Source organism: Pinus tabuliformis, chromosome 5_2 (genome assembly GCF_031772625.1).
Source record: "Pinus tabuliformis cultivar Carrire ecotype Pingquan chromosome 5_2, CPIR1, whole genome shotgun sequence".
In the NCBI taxonomy this organism is placed as follows: Eukaryota; Viridiplantae; Streptophyta; class Pinopsida; order Pinales; family Pinaceae; genus Pinus; species Pinus tabuliformis.
The window spans coordinates 75882940-75897326 of record NC_142306.1 but is presented as its reverse complement, the minus strand read 5'-3'; positions in this window follow the sequence as shown (position 1 = coordinate 75897326).

Sequence of the window (14387 nt, the reverse complement as noted above, 5' to 3'; positions counted from 1 at the left end):
GGTTAGTCATTATGCCAACAAGTCTAATGGGTGCTTTGTGCAGATTTTTAGTCAATTTTGAGACAAAATCAAAGGATTTAATGAGCACTTGGCAGGAAAATTCGTGGAAGAACAAGGGAGAGGATTTGTAGGAAGGTGTCCCATTCATTTATGGGCCCTTACCTCGAATTCTCCACCATCAGCTCGGAGTTCAAGGGCCACCAAATCGATTATCACAAGGGCAGCCGAGCAAGTGCTAGTAAAAGTGTTGTTAACTACAAGTTTTGGTAGCCGAGTTCCTAAAGTTTAGGAGCGCTATTGGGGTCCTCAATTTGTATAAATAAGAAGGCTTAGGGCCTCATTTTAGTTAGTCACTTTGTAGGCAGAAGTTAGCTAGTTTGTAGTTCGATTTTTAGTCATTTTTTAGGCAATAGGTTAGCTCTGCATTTCAACGCATTTTCAAGTTTTCCTTGTGGATAGTTTTTGGAATGTAACTATTCTTTTGATCAATAAAGATGAATCCAGCTTTGCACCAGCTCTAAATCTCTCTTAGGAGGCTGTGGCTCTTGGGGTTGGGTCCATCTCAAGTGCTCAGTACCTCCTTTGTTTACTTTTATGTGTCTTTGCTGCATTCTTAGAATAAAATCTGCTATTTAGATTTAAATCTTGCTTTGTTATTTAGATTGCTTTTGATGATTAAAAAGGATTTTCATGTTCAGATTTAGTTGATAGGTTAATAACATGGAAGATCTTCATAAAAAGGGCCATCAAGCACCTCTGATTTCACCTCTCCCTCAGTGGGATCAAGAGCTGGGATCAAGGTGACCTTGCTGCCACCAAAAACATTATCTTTTCTTCACCATGCAACCATTGGTGTTCGATTTTTATTTGTAGAAGTTGGTTACATGTTCAGATTCTTCATTTCTTCATTGCATAGTTAGTATACATGGTTTCAGTGCAAATAAACTTATGTTCCATTTCTTTGCTGTTACTTAGGCCAGATTAGAATAAAGTAGCTAGGTCATCGATTTTTCAAGTCATTGTTTGTCCTGTTTGAAAAACAACTTGCAGAGCACCTATTATCCTTCTTTATCTGCCCATTCTCCATCAATCCCACCTGCTTCATCCTCTACTTAGAATCCTTGCCTTACATTTTCCATTTGCTCACTCTGCCCTAAATTCCCATATTGTTGTGCAACATTGCTCTACCTCTCCTTGAACAAATCCAACCATCCTTGCCACTTCTCAGCTCCATTCCCTAAGTCCTAGACCTCCTCACACCCTTATCTCACCTCCATACCCACTCCTTCATCTTTCTTCCTCCATACATCCTCCAAAATCTCATTTCTGAACATCCTGTAGAAAACTACAGACATCCTGTAGAAAATTCCAGAACATCCTGTAGAACCCCTGCAGACTTCCTGTAGAAGCCCACGAATTAGGTTTCTTGATAGCCAAACTCTGTGAAACTCTTTGGAAGGGTGTTAGGGACCCCTTAGGCCCTCTCTGAACCTTCCTGACCTCCTCCAAGCATTTCCTCTCACCAATCCACCTCTGCACAGTCAAAAACAAGTTAAAAGCACATGCATGATAATTCTAACAACTTATTCAAAAATAAAAAAAGATGTTTTTTTCAAATGTTACTGTAGAAGTAGCTTAGACACATGCATCTTACCTTCCTAGAAGTCAATAGCATCTCTTTTAGTAGCTTGCATCCTCTTTCTTGCATCAGTAGGGCTAGATGGTAAAATTAGGGTTTGCTAGCGTTTGCGTTTTCCTTCAGCTTTTCAGTTTCTTTCCACAAGCAGATTAGATTACTTCGAGTTAGCTTCCATCCATCGGTTAAAAATCTTCTTCTTAGAGCTCATAGAAGTTGGCTTGAGCCCCTAGCGGACTTGTGCCAGCTGACCAAGTGACAACTGCGGTAAGAGCTAGTACTTGTGCATACAACACCGTCACTTCCAAGTTTGTTACGAACTACCGGGTTGATAAAATTAAAGAAGGGAGTCCGAGGAGTTGCAGCATTATTGCTGCAATACTGGGGCTCACCAGGAGCCAAGGTGAAACTTCCTTTAGTCATACAGTGAGGGGGTATATATAGCTAAGAGGGGATAACTAACCCTTGTGACTCTTTGACTTCCCTCATGATTGTTTGACTTCCTGTGACTTTTTTACTTACATGACTCTTTAACTTCATATGTGTGTCTCTTGGACTTCCACATTACATTACATTTGATTACAACAAGTATGGCCCATAGTAGTGATGTCGTCGAGACAACTCATGACACAACTCGACATGACATTGTTGGCATGTATTAGCTGATTGTGGTGTCCATGTTGAGTTGTTGTGCTACTGAATGATGGTGTGCTCTTGGTGTAGCATGTCTTTACCTCCACATGGCAAAGTGCGTGCGGTCTTCGATGGTCTTGGTCTTTACTTTATGGTGCATGTGTATGTGTCCCTTTCTCTTGCTACTCAATGTGCTTCATGCATTCATTCCACTGCAAGTAAGTCTTCTAGCATGTGCCCCTTATTCATCTCGTTCGTCGTCGCACCATGTTTTATCAATGTACCTATTCCTATAATCACTCATGATGAAAAGAGATCAAATCCAGAAATCTCCTAGTCTAACATGATGCATTGTTTTTCGTTTCGGTGCAAGTGACTGGGAGAGAGACAAGGCACTAAAATCACGTAGAGCACAGCTTAGGCTAGGACGTGAGGCTCCAAAGCATTATCAGGAAAAGCTGTGTAGATGTCACCAAGATTTAGATTTGTGCAATCTGGACAAAAAATGACAGTTATGGCATAAAACCCAGCCGGGAAGTAGAATTGTATGATAGGAGAGAGGAAGACTAGGCAAGGTGTTGGGGAACTACTAGGCCAAGCTGCACAGTTTTCAAGGGGAGCATTATACAGGTCATCCAGCTGGGATATGTGAAATTTCTCTGGGGAAGATAGAGCGAGAAGTAGGAGGCACTAGAAAGAGAATTTGCACATTTTTCTAGAGGAGGATAGGATCAAGCTATAAGAGCTACTAGTGAGAACTGCGCATTTCTGAGAGATAGTGTTGGGCAGTCATTTTTATGTAGTTTCTAGGAAGAATGCATATCAAGGCAGTAAGGTAGGTGACATTCAAAACTATGGAGTTTTCTGAGGGAGAGCAGAGTAGGCTAACAAGGGGTTTGCCTCGCAGATCTACGCAATTTCTCAGGACAGTTTAGTGACAGGTAGTAGAGACCTGTTCCATATGTTAATGTGGTTTCTACAGGAAATGAAAGGTAGGTACACTAGACAGCTCTTTTGCATTGAAATTTTGGTCAAAATTGTGTCAAATTGCCTTCTGAAATGGCTCACTGTCACCAGCGCAAGCTTGTGAGGGACACAGTACGGTGCAGAGCACCCTTGGCTTAGAGACAATGCTCTGAAGCACATTGTCTCCCATTCAGGGCTGTGCTATTCCTCCTACGGTCAGTTTCCCACCTTTGGAATGAGTTTTTGCCAACTTTTCTTTGTTTGTTTGCTTGCTGATTGATCAATCCATGTCATGTCTCATAGAACAATTTTCTATCTCCTTTGCTAGCCCTACTTTGACTTGATTGATTAATGTTTCTTAAATTTTTTCTTTGTCATTATCAATACATAGTCAAAGTTATAATATAGTTGATTAATCTTTGGTCGAAAGAAAGTGTCGTAAAAGTCTTCTTTTCGTTCGAAATAGAACTGTTGTAAAGTCTTCGTTCTTGTTAAAGATTGATTGATTGTATGTGCATTAGTTTCCTTTTTCTTTACATTCACATTAAGGAAATCGAAAAGAAATACATGCATGTTGCATTGAAAAAATTTGTGTGTGCTCATAGGAATAGTTTAGGGAAATTGCATTAGATTGTTCTCTTTTCTCTTTGGTCGAAAGAAATCTGATTGCTCTATCCCTAGTAGCTAGGATTTTATTTGTTAAATTGAATGGAAAGAATGCTTATCATGATAGTTTCATTCCTAGGAATTTCAGAATACATCACGTGGTGAACTTGAAAGGCAAATTCCTAAGCAAGATCAACTTAAAATTAACATCAATTTACCTAATGGAGCAATGTCCTTAACGAAAAACATTTAGTGGTTCTAGGCTAGAGATGTGTTCCAACGTCATAAAACAAAGTAGTTGTCACTAGCTTGTCTGCAATACATCCCTAGTGTGATACCTCATTCCACGTACATGAGTATATCGTAGCTGGTCCCCGTACCTTTGGGTATATAGGGCAGTGTTACAATACGTAAAGTATACAGGAATGCTCTCATTGTGTGGTTTTGCATTAGACAACACATACAGATTGGGCCTCCACATACATTTGGGTGTATATGTGAGTACAACACTAGGTTGCTATCCATCCTTAGGTAACCGAGTCGTCCGCCTTGTACACTGTGACACACCGAACACAACATTAAGGGAGATTGTCTACCCGTACTTCTTGGTTTGCTAGGAGGTATTTTGCAGTTCGTAATTGCTTGGTAAGCCTTTTGCCTAGATTACCCCTTTTTGTTTATTTATTTTTTGATAATAAAATTAATCAAAAATCGTGGAGGAACATCAAACCTTACCCCATCATTCGCGAAGAATAGCAAGTAAACCGCCTTTGCCACCCAAAGCTACACCTATTCAGTTAAAGCAGTCTCACTTAACTGAGTCAAGTACATCAAGAACTCCTGGTTCTTCATCTGAATCACCTGAATCATCCATCTTGGTAAGCACTAAGACTCCAGTTACTTCAACTATTTCTAGTACATCTGTTTCTGAAGAAGAAGTTTTACAATTACCTGAGAACATTATCACTGATCCTAGTGAAAGAGTAACCAAAGTTGTTCAACAACAAGTTGATCCTCAAATTGAAGTTGCTCAAAAAGAAATTACTTCTGAAATTGAATCAGTTCAACTAGAAGTTAATCCAGAACCTATCACAGTTCAAGCCGAAGTTACTTCTGAACCTAAAGTTGTTTAGGAACCTCTCTCTGAAATTGTTGCTATTTTAATGGAATATCTGGACTTCAAATTTGAACATTCAAAAGTTGTTACTTTACCGTAAGATGATCAACCAGTTAACCCTCAAACATCAGTAACTACTGAAACTTCCACTTTATCAACACCAAAAGTCTATTACGGACGAGAAGGTGAAATTCTTCCACCTGGTTTAATTGTTGTTGAGGAAGAATTGAAATAAGATACCATACCTGGAACCCCATTCTGTTTTGGAAACTGGCTTAATCTTTATCGTTATACTCCTCATTTTACTGCTCCTTTTGATCCTGCTTATTTTCAAGTACCCATCGATTCTTTAGGACAACTTTTGGGTCAATTAATATGGCTGAACAACCATCAACATCCCAGACTGTATCATCTGATGCAGCTATGACAGAGTCTTCTATCGCAACCTCTTTGATGTTTTCTACTACACCTGAATCACACCTATTGGTGAATCATCTATCCCAGTTGGTTACCAATCTCTAGCTAGAACCCACTTAGGGGTTGCTTCTACACCATGGTCATCACCCATGTCCTCAGCGAGAATTCTACCTGGTTCTTCTTTAATGGGAACTCAACAGTTTGATACTGCATATCAATATCAAACTAGGCAATCTAGTCAACAATGACCTATGTATCCATTACATACTAGATTGCTGCCATATGGAGAGAAATATGTTTATTCACCTTATCCTCCATATCCTAGAGGACCATCATATGGTAGTATCCCGTAGTACTCAAGTCAACCTAGAATTCGAGTCTGTCAATGGCAACCAACAACGCTAGTTCAACCAAGGCTTGTGTATCCAACACAACCAATGCAAACTGAGTCAGCTATTCCTACTACACCTATTGTTACCACTCTACTACTGTCACAAGTTCAAACAGTTGTATCTCAACTTGTACAAACTGATCCTTCTACCTCGTAACCACAACTTTTGGATCAAGAAGTTCAAGTTTCTCAAGCTGTTATACAACAACCGCTTAAATCTAGGGTTCAACAACCTCAGGTTAGTATAACTTTATCCGAAGTGACTCAGGCTTACATTGGTATAGTTTGTTCACAACTTGGCCAAACTTTCATTGCTGGGAAACAACAACCGTTAAATCAATAATAGTTGTACCAACAACAACTACAGTTGATTCAACAAACATGGCAGCCCCAATTTCAACAGCCTCAATTCCAGTAATTCCAACCCCAATTTGGAGCTTCCCAACAGGCTCAACCTGGGTTTGGACAATATCAAGCTTACCAAGGTCATCGTCAACAAGGCTTTGCTGGTTATGAACAACAGCAAATTCAACCTAGTTATCAACAGCCACCTTATACTGGATTTGTTCAACAACCACCTTATTAAGGTTACCAAATGCAGATGCCCTATATTGGTATGCAAAGAACTATTGCTAAGGTAATTCCATCATATCCTAGGTATGCTCAACTTGACTTGAAATTACAGTTGCCATTTGTAGCAACTCTAGAATTACTAGATTTAAATCAGCTCACTAATGATCCAATCTTATATGCAGCTTGGTGGTTAGTAATTCCGCATAAGTTACCTTCTGACATTCTGAAATTAAATGGAAATCCTGAAGAAGACCCATCAAAGCATGTCATGACCTTTCATTTGTGGCATTCATAAAACTCCTTAAATGATGACTCAGTTAGACTCCATATTTTCCAAAGAACACTTACTAGTCTGGCTGCGAAGTGGTACATTGAGTTACCATGAGCTTCTTTCGATAACTTCACGACTTTAGCCACCACATTCCTGACCTACTTCCAGTTAGCTATCAGATATAAGACAAGAATGGAACTCCTAACCAACTTTAAATAGACTACTGCTACTCATATATTAGATCATATTCATGAGTGGTGGCATCATCATCGAATAGTTAAGACCTATGTTCCTGATCAGCTTTTGGCTGAGTGGTTCATAAGATCCTTATTGCCATCAATCACCGAGGATGTGTCAAAAGGTGGATTTGTCACAGAAGATCAAGTAATAGCTCATGCCCAATATTTGGATTTGATTTATACATAATTCGACATGCTCTACAACAAGATTCCCAATGCACCCCAACCAACTTTCACTGTTCCTCCTCCTCCACAATCGAGTAAGAACTCTCATGCCAGCGATAGTGTGATCGGTTCTTCAAGCACGCAAACAACAGGGAGACCATCTAGTCAAATTCTTTCCATTTCCAATTGTGGAGTACTGAAGAAGGTATGTTTTTATTGACTATTTTGTTATCTTTTCTTTAGAACTCATAACATCTTTGCATCATGAACTAGGTAGATATTGGGAAATCATGACAAATCTATAAGATTTATATGCAACATAAAAACACTAATAAATTGACATTTCTTATGTAGGAAAAGGGAAAAAATAAAGATTGCCGCTCCAAAGAAAAAGACAGGGCCAAGCTAACCGTTGTCCCTTTGGCGGGGAACTATATACAAACAAGACGATCTAAATTAAAACATCTCAGCCAAGGAAAGGAAAAGGAGATATCGACTCGGCGCAAGAAAATGATCGGATAACTAAGGATTAACATCTTGGTGAATCCCTCAGGATCGTTTGATCCTGAGGGATCGCTGCTTTAACTATTTTCACATCCTTGATATCTCCACTTCAGCTGTTATAAGTAGGGGTAGCACTGCTAGCCCGAGGGGGGAGACTGTTAATTTTTATGTAACTTTGCTCTATATTTGAAACTTTGATCATCGACTCTCATTGAGAAGTGATCCACTGTAACTCTGTTTTAATGCTTTAATATAAATCTGGTTGTTGTTCCATCTGTGATCCTGGAATAATTTCAAGTGGTGTATCCTTGGAGGCTAAGGGCCCAGCCATGGTGGAACACTTGCTCCTGTACCATTACCTTTAGTTCATGTGTGATTTGCATTATCAGCTTTGATCGGTAATCTGGTGTGTTCTATTATTTTATATCACAACTCTGTTATATTTATAGTATCGTCTCTGTAACAGGAAAGTCGTATTGTTCATGCTGACCTGATAACATATTGTTGTTCCTTTAAGTCATTAATGTAACATTACTGTTATTTACAGAATGCTATTGCTATTCAATTGCATAGTAACCGAGTTGTAATATTCTTGAGTTGGTATTACTGTATTCGTCTATGGGTTATACTTCATTCCAATTGCTGTTCAATTGACATTGCTGTTCCATTATGAATTGTGATCGTTATCCTTTCTAATTGAGATCAATATTTGTGGTATCAGACTCAGATTACTATTTCTCTTAATATCTCTGTGTGCTGTGTGTGTTATTTATTTCGGTACTGTATATTTACCATTAGCTCTAAGCATTGTTCTATATTTCATTGGTAATTGGTTGTCGTTCCATTTCTATTTGCTGTCCGATTTATCGTTTAAGTAAAGATTGCCATCTTATTTCTGTAGGATAAGATTGCTACACTTGTTCCTATAGATTAAGGTGTTTCTGCTCATCAGACTTAGTTGCTATTACATTTTCTAGTTGCTGTTCCATTTCTTAGTTGTTATTCCATTTCCTGTTATTTACGTTATTGTTGCTTTGGTGTGCAGAACGATTTGAAACTGTAGTGGGTGTTGGCATTTGTTGTCTAGTCCCCAGATTGATGATTTGTTCCTTGATTACCTTTAGTTACATCAGTTTCCAAATGGATGAGTTATTGTTACTAGACCCTTGACTAATAAATTGCTTAGTTTTCCGAGTGCATGATTTAGTTTTTAAAGTATTTTGCTGTAAGTAGATCTTGTTTCAAGCATCCGTTTACTCTTGTATTTTCTTGAGCTATACTACTAGCATTACTCTGACAAATGATAGCCTCAAACTGAGTACACTCTTTGAGATAACAAATCATTCCTGGATTGACAAGTTAATGTGAGGTAATTAGAGGTGAAAAAGACCCTTTTTACGACTTGACATTTTAGCGCCGTTGCTGGGGAAGAGTGTAGCCATTTGTTTCTTTTTCAATGTAGTGTAAGAACTTGTTAGGAAAGAACTGGGTTTTAAAAATGGAAGGTAAGAACCTATGTGTGGATTATGTAATAGCCCTGCTCCCCTGCCCGCTTTCCTGCAGATTTGTTGCTATTTTGATTGGGTAGAACCTAGCAGTTGATTTGTGTGCATGACTAAGCATACAAAGCTAGAAAAGAATCCCAAACCTTTACCCAAGCCTAATAAAGCTAAGGGGCCGGTGATCCTTGGCCAATTGACCTTTATGGAAGAAATCCTTAAGAAAGCAGAATCTCAACCCTCAGTAGGACCTAGAAAAGCTAATTCTAGACAGCCTACTAATGCCCTTTAGGCCACAGGATCACCATCTATAGCCTTTGCTGAGGTGCATAGTCAAACCGAAGAGCAAAATTTTCAAGAAATTGAAAATTCTATCCTAAAATCATTGCAGGAAGGGAAGAGGAGAAACAGGAGAAGTTGAAGAACCAAAATCTCCTCTTAGGGTAATTCAGCCCTTAAGCGGCCCAGATAAGGGAAGTGCTGCAAAAAATGTTTATAACGAAGTTGAAATTCAAGAACCTGAATCCCTCTAGACATTAGGCACTCTCATCATCTTGGATAAAGGAAGTGTCATCAAGGCCATTCCCATTAGAGCCATTACCCCTCGACAACCTAGGAGTACCCTCCTAGATATCACAGAAGGCTATTGGCATATATTTGACCAAATGGCCCAGAACCAGCCAAAAATCCAAACCTCTACACTGCAATACCCCATTGTGGATACTGCAGCTAATGCACCTATGAAAGCAATTCCTCTCTAGCAAATCCCTACATTCCATGGCCTTACATCAGAAGATCCAGATGCATTCTTGTTTGAATTCAATGTGCTATGTAGAGGATATGAATATACCACTGATCCTTAGAAACTGAAATTATTTCCCTCTACATTAAAAGGAGCTGATTTAAGATGGTTTATAGGATTAGGTGGTGGTGTTATAAATAATTGGGATCAAATGAAAGAGTCTTTTCTAAAAAAATATCAGGACTATGACAGGTCTCGAGAATTAAAAGATGAACTATTTCAGATGGTAGCTAAACCAAATGAAACATTAGAAGAGTAAGTTGAACGATTCCAGTATAATCTTCAAAGATCTACTTATGCATCTTTACCCTTACCTGATAATGTATTAAAAATAGCATTAATTAGGGGAATGAAGGAACAATGGATTGAGACGTTAAACATTATGGGGAAAGGAGATATTTATCAGGAAAATTTTGCTGACATTATTGATTTATGTATCAGGAGCTCGAGAGGCAGCACAAGACTAAAACCAGTAGAGCATGATCAGTTTGTAAGAGATAATAGAATTTCAGCAGAAGGAGTAACTCGTGCAGAAATTGGAAATTTATAAGAAAATTTTAAAACTGACATATTGGGGACGCTGACAACACAACTTGATATTATGCAGGCCAAACAAAAGCAAGTAGAAGCAGAACAAAATTTGGCAATCTTTTGTCCCAGATGCAGAAAGAAACATAGCCACAAGGAGTGTCCATTAGATGTAGTTCAAGTTTGCGCCATTTATACAATATACCACTCCACAGAGGGCTTCTCCTCAATTGCTGGATTGAAAGTAGTATACAAGAAAGCAGAAGAAGAGCCAGAATTGGTGTATCTACTTAATCAGCGCCGTCAATGGCAGCCACGAAAAACAGGTATGTTTTCAGACCCAACTTCTGTTTTCCAGCCTCAACAATATCATGCTCAACAGTATAATACAATGTGGCAAAATCAACCTCCCTTACCGAATTGGTCACAGCAATCATTCCCTTCATCATCTCCATGTCCTAATCAAGCAAGCCAACCCAATTGGCCAAAATTTTCCCTATACCCCACCATATTGGAAAAATAATGTTTTTCCACCACAATGGACTTCTCCTACTTCACAGAGTCAAACCTGGTAGACAAACTGGAAAAGACCAATGAATCAGCCAGTAGGAACCATCCCACTCCCTCAACCTACACTGTCAGCCATACAACAAAACCCCCAGTCTAAATTAAGCCTGCAACTCCCAACCCAACCTGTTGGCTAGTTGAATTGTTTATTGATTAAACATTCAAGTACCACATTAATTGTCAACCTGGGAAAGTCTTTTTATTGCAAAGGCTACCGCGTACTGTATGTACTTAATCCTAAAAGCATTAAAAATCTGTAGTATACGTAATCCTTACGCTAAGTTATCACTGTACTGATAAAATGAAAGTAATTAATTAAGATTACAAATCTGAAAAGCGAAATGATGGATGCTCTGTTGGCAGAGGATCAGGACCCTATCCTCTAGGTGAGGACGTTCAGCACCTACCTCTGTAACCAGATTGCTAACACACACTGCACTCTAATTCACCGGTGAAATACCCTTGCACAACTTCAAGCAATGAATGAAACAGAGTACTAGCAAAGCGGAAATACAAGAAGTAATGCTACAGAATCCAAACAGAGTACCAGCGGAAAGAAACTATCACACACTTACACACTTTAGCAAAAAAGTAAATGGGTGAATCTTGTGAGGAAGGTGGGCCCAGTCCCTCTCACAAGATTCCCCGGAACACAAAGACTAGATTAAGTGCTCAGAACAATTCTCTATTCATCTACCAAAAGATTCAAGTACAATAAAGTTCAGACTTGCTGATGTCTCTCAAAATTTCCCTTACAGATTACACATTAACCCCCTTCTAATGTAGATGTATCCTCTTTATAGAGGAGACATCTATTACAATAGATTATTACAGTTCATTCAGTTAACCCATTTGATCAAAAGTAAGAGTTACAGACCGCTATTACACAGCTGGTAACTATCTTCGACCATCTTCTTGGGATCTTCACATTCCTTTTCCGTTTCCCCATGCTGTCCCTGATTAAACAATGGTAACTGTGTTCTACCCGCTTTAGATAGCTGTAGATCGTGCCGCGTCAGCATTCTTCAGATAGTAGCCGGTTGTTATTTCCAGCTGTTGCAAAATAGCCTGCTTTAGATGGTTGCTGTTGCTGACTGTAGAAACTGCGTAGTTGCTGCTTCTGGTGTTGCAGCAACTGGGTAGTTGCTTTTTCTGGTGTTACAACAACTATAAATTATAATTCCTGCAGGCTTAAGACAATTACTTGACAATTTAATCAGCTTTTCCAAGATAAATATAAAGATACTCACGAATATGCAATGAACAATTAAACATATAGATATGCGGAAGGTCACTTCGTACCTTGGGGTGATTAAGTCATTATGTAATCAAAGCTTACAACTTATGACTGAAATGGATAATATTAAGGCAAAAATATAAGGTCAAAATGGGTCAATTCTGAGTCCTAACATCCCCCCCAACTGAAGAGATTGCATGTCCCCATGCAATGGCTACTCTGAGTCTGAGTCGGAGTACTGGGATGAACAATGTAGATTACTGAGACAATAGTTATAGGAAGTGGCATCAAACTTCTTCCTGAATCCACAGGCAGTCTGTATTTGCCTCCATGCTGCTGCTTCTTCCCTACTGGACAATCCAAACTGTCCTTTATATTGTTCACCAGACAGCCATAAAAGTGGAAATCTAAATCTGTAACCCATCCAATTTTCAGCACAGTGCTGCATGCAATTAACATAATGAGGTACCCTTGAGAGTGCCACCTGCAAATTAGGTGGATTATAAGGGTGATATTCCTGCCTCTCCTTGGGGTAGTTTTCCCAAAACAGTTTGTTTGCCTTTACAGCCAAGGATGCCTTAGTCTTTACATAATGCTGACAGTCTTTCAGGACCATTGCTTGCAGTTGCTTAACATGGTCCTTCATTTCAGGATCACTTACCATTCTCAGGTGTTGTGCAATAAAGGTGGTTGCCTTCTGCGGTTCATCTCTAATCCACAGAAGACAATTCTGTTCATTATGCTGAGCTGAAGCAAAGGCGTTCTGCCATGTAAGTTGATTAGCTAAAAAGGAGATAAAGGCTCTCAACTGTATGTCGCCGACAACAGGTATCATATTCATATTTCTTTCTTCGGACATGGCTTCATTATGGAGATAGAGCTCACATAACAAATGTTGATCATTTTTAGGTGCCTCTGCAAAGGTTTGCATAAATTGCTCTGACTTAACTACCTGATGAGGTCTACCTTCTTTGACAGCCTTTATCTGCAAAAATGTGAGTCTTTCCCTCAGAAATGTTGCATAATTAAAAGAGGGTTTCCTTGTAGCAAGTAGTCTTTGGAACAATTCAAACATCTGGGTCAATCTGGCTTTTAGCTCCTTGATCTCCTTGTACTGGGCTCTGCACTGCTCAAGTGCTTCCCAGTTCTTGTATGCATGACTAAACCAGATCCCTTTTGGCTGCTGGAATGCCTTGCCTTGCGACTGCTCATATTCCCTCCACCACTGTCCTTTTAATGCTTCAAAGCTATCTGTTTCTGTGCATACATCAGTAACGGAGGGAAGCTCTGTCTGTGTAAAGGCATCCATAAGGATAACCTACTCTGTAGGAATAGTCTGGGATGATCCCACATCTTTTTCTTCATTTCTGGCTAGTGTCTCTTCTTCCTGTTGTATTGATTTATTTTGTTCCATGGTGATTTGGGTGGGCCGGGGTGAGTCTGTGCCTTTTTCCTCATTTCCTTCTTCTTCTTCTTTTTCCTGATTTTCCTCTTCTTCTTCTTTTTCCTGATTTTCCTCTTCTTTTTCTTTTTCCTTGGCAATTTGAATAGAGCTGGGTGAGTCCAATTTTTCTTCATTTCCTCTTGAAACTATTTCTTTTTCCTCCATAACAGTTTGGGTAGGCCGGGGTGAGTCTATACCTTTTTCCTGATTTTCTTCTATTTCTTCCTCTCGTTCCATGACACTTTGAGTGGGCCGCGATGAGTCTGTGTTTTCTTCTGCATTTCCTGATTCTTGTGCAACTACTTCTTCCATAGTAATTTGGGTAGGCCGGGGTGAATCTGTACTCTCCTCTTTCTCATTCCTTGTTTCTTCCTGCATAGTTTCTGGGGAACTTGCTGGTTCTTGTGTGTCAGCAAGCCCTTCTGCTTGTTCTTGCGCAATCTCTGGAGAACTTACTGGTTCTTGTGTAGCAGTAAGTTCTTCTGTTCGGACCTGTGCAGTTTCTGGGGAACTTACTGGTTCTTGTGTGTCAGTAAGCCCTTCAGCTTGGTCTTGTGCAGTTTCTGGGGAACTTACTGGTTCTTGTGTGTCAGTAAGTCCTTCAGTTTGGTCCTGCATCTTCTCTGAAGAGCCTGTTGGTTCTTGTGTGACAACAGGTTCTTCTGTCTGCACTTCTTCTGGAATACCTGTTGGTTCTTGTGTGACAACAGGTTCCTTTATTTCAGCAGAGGATTGCGGCATTTCCGTCTGTGTAATAGCAAGCTCCTTCGTTTCATCAACAACATCAGATGC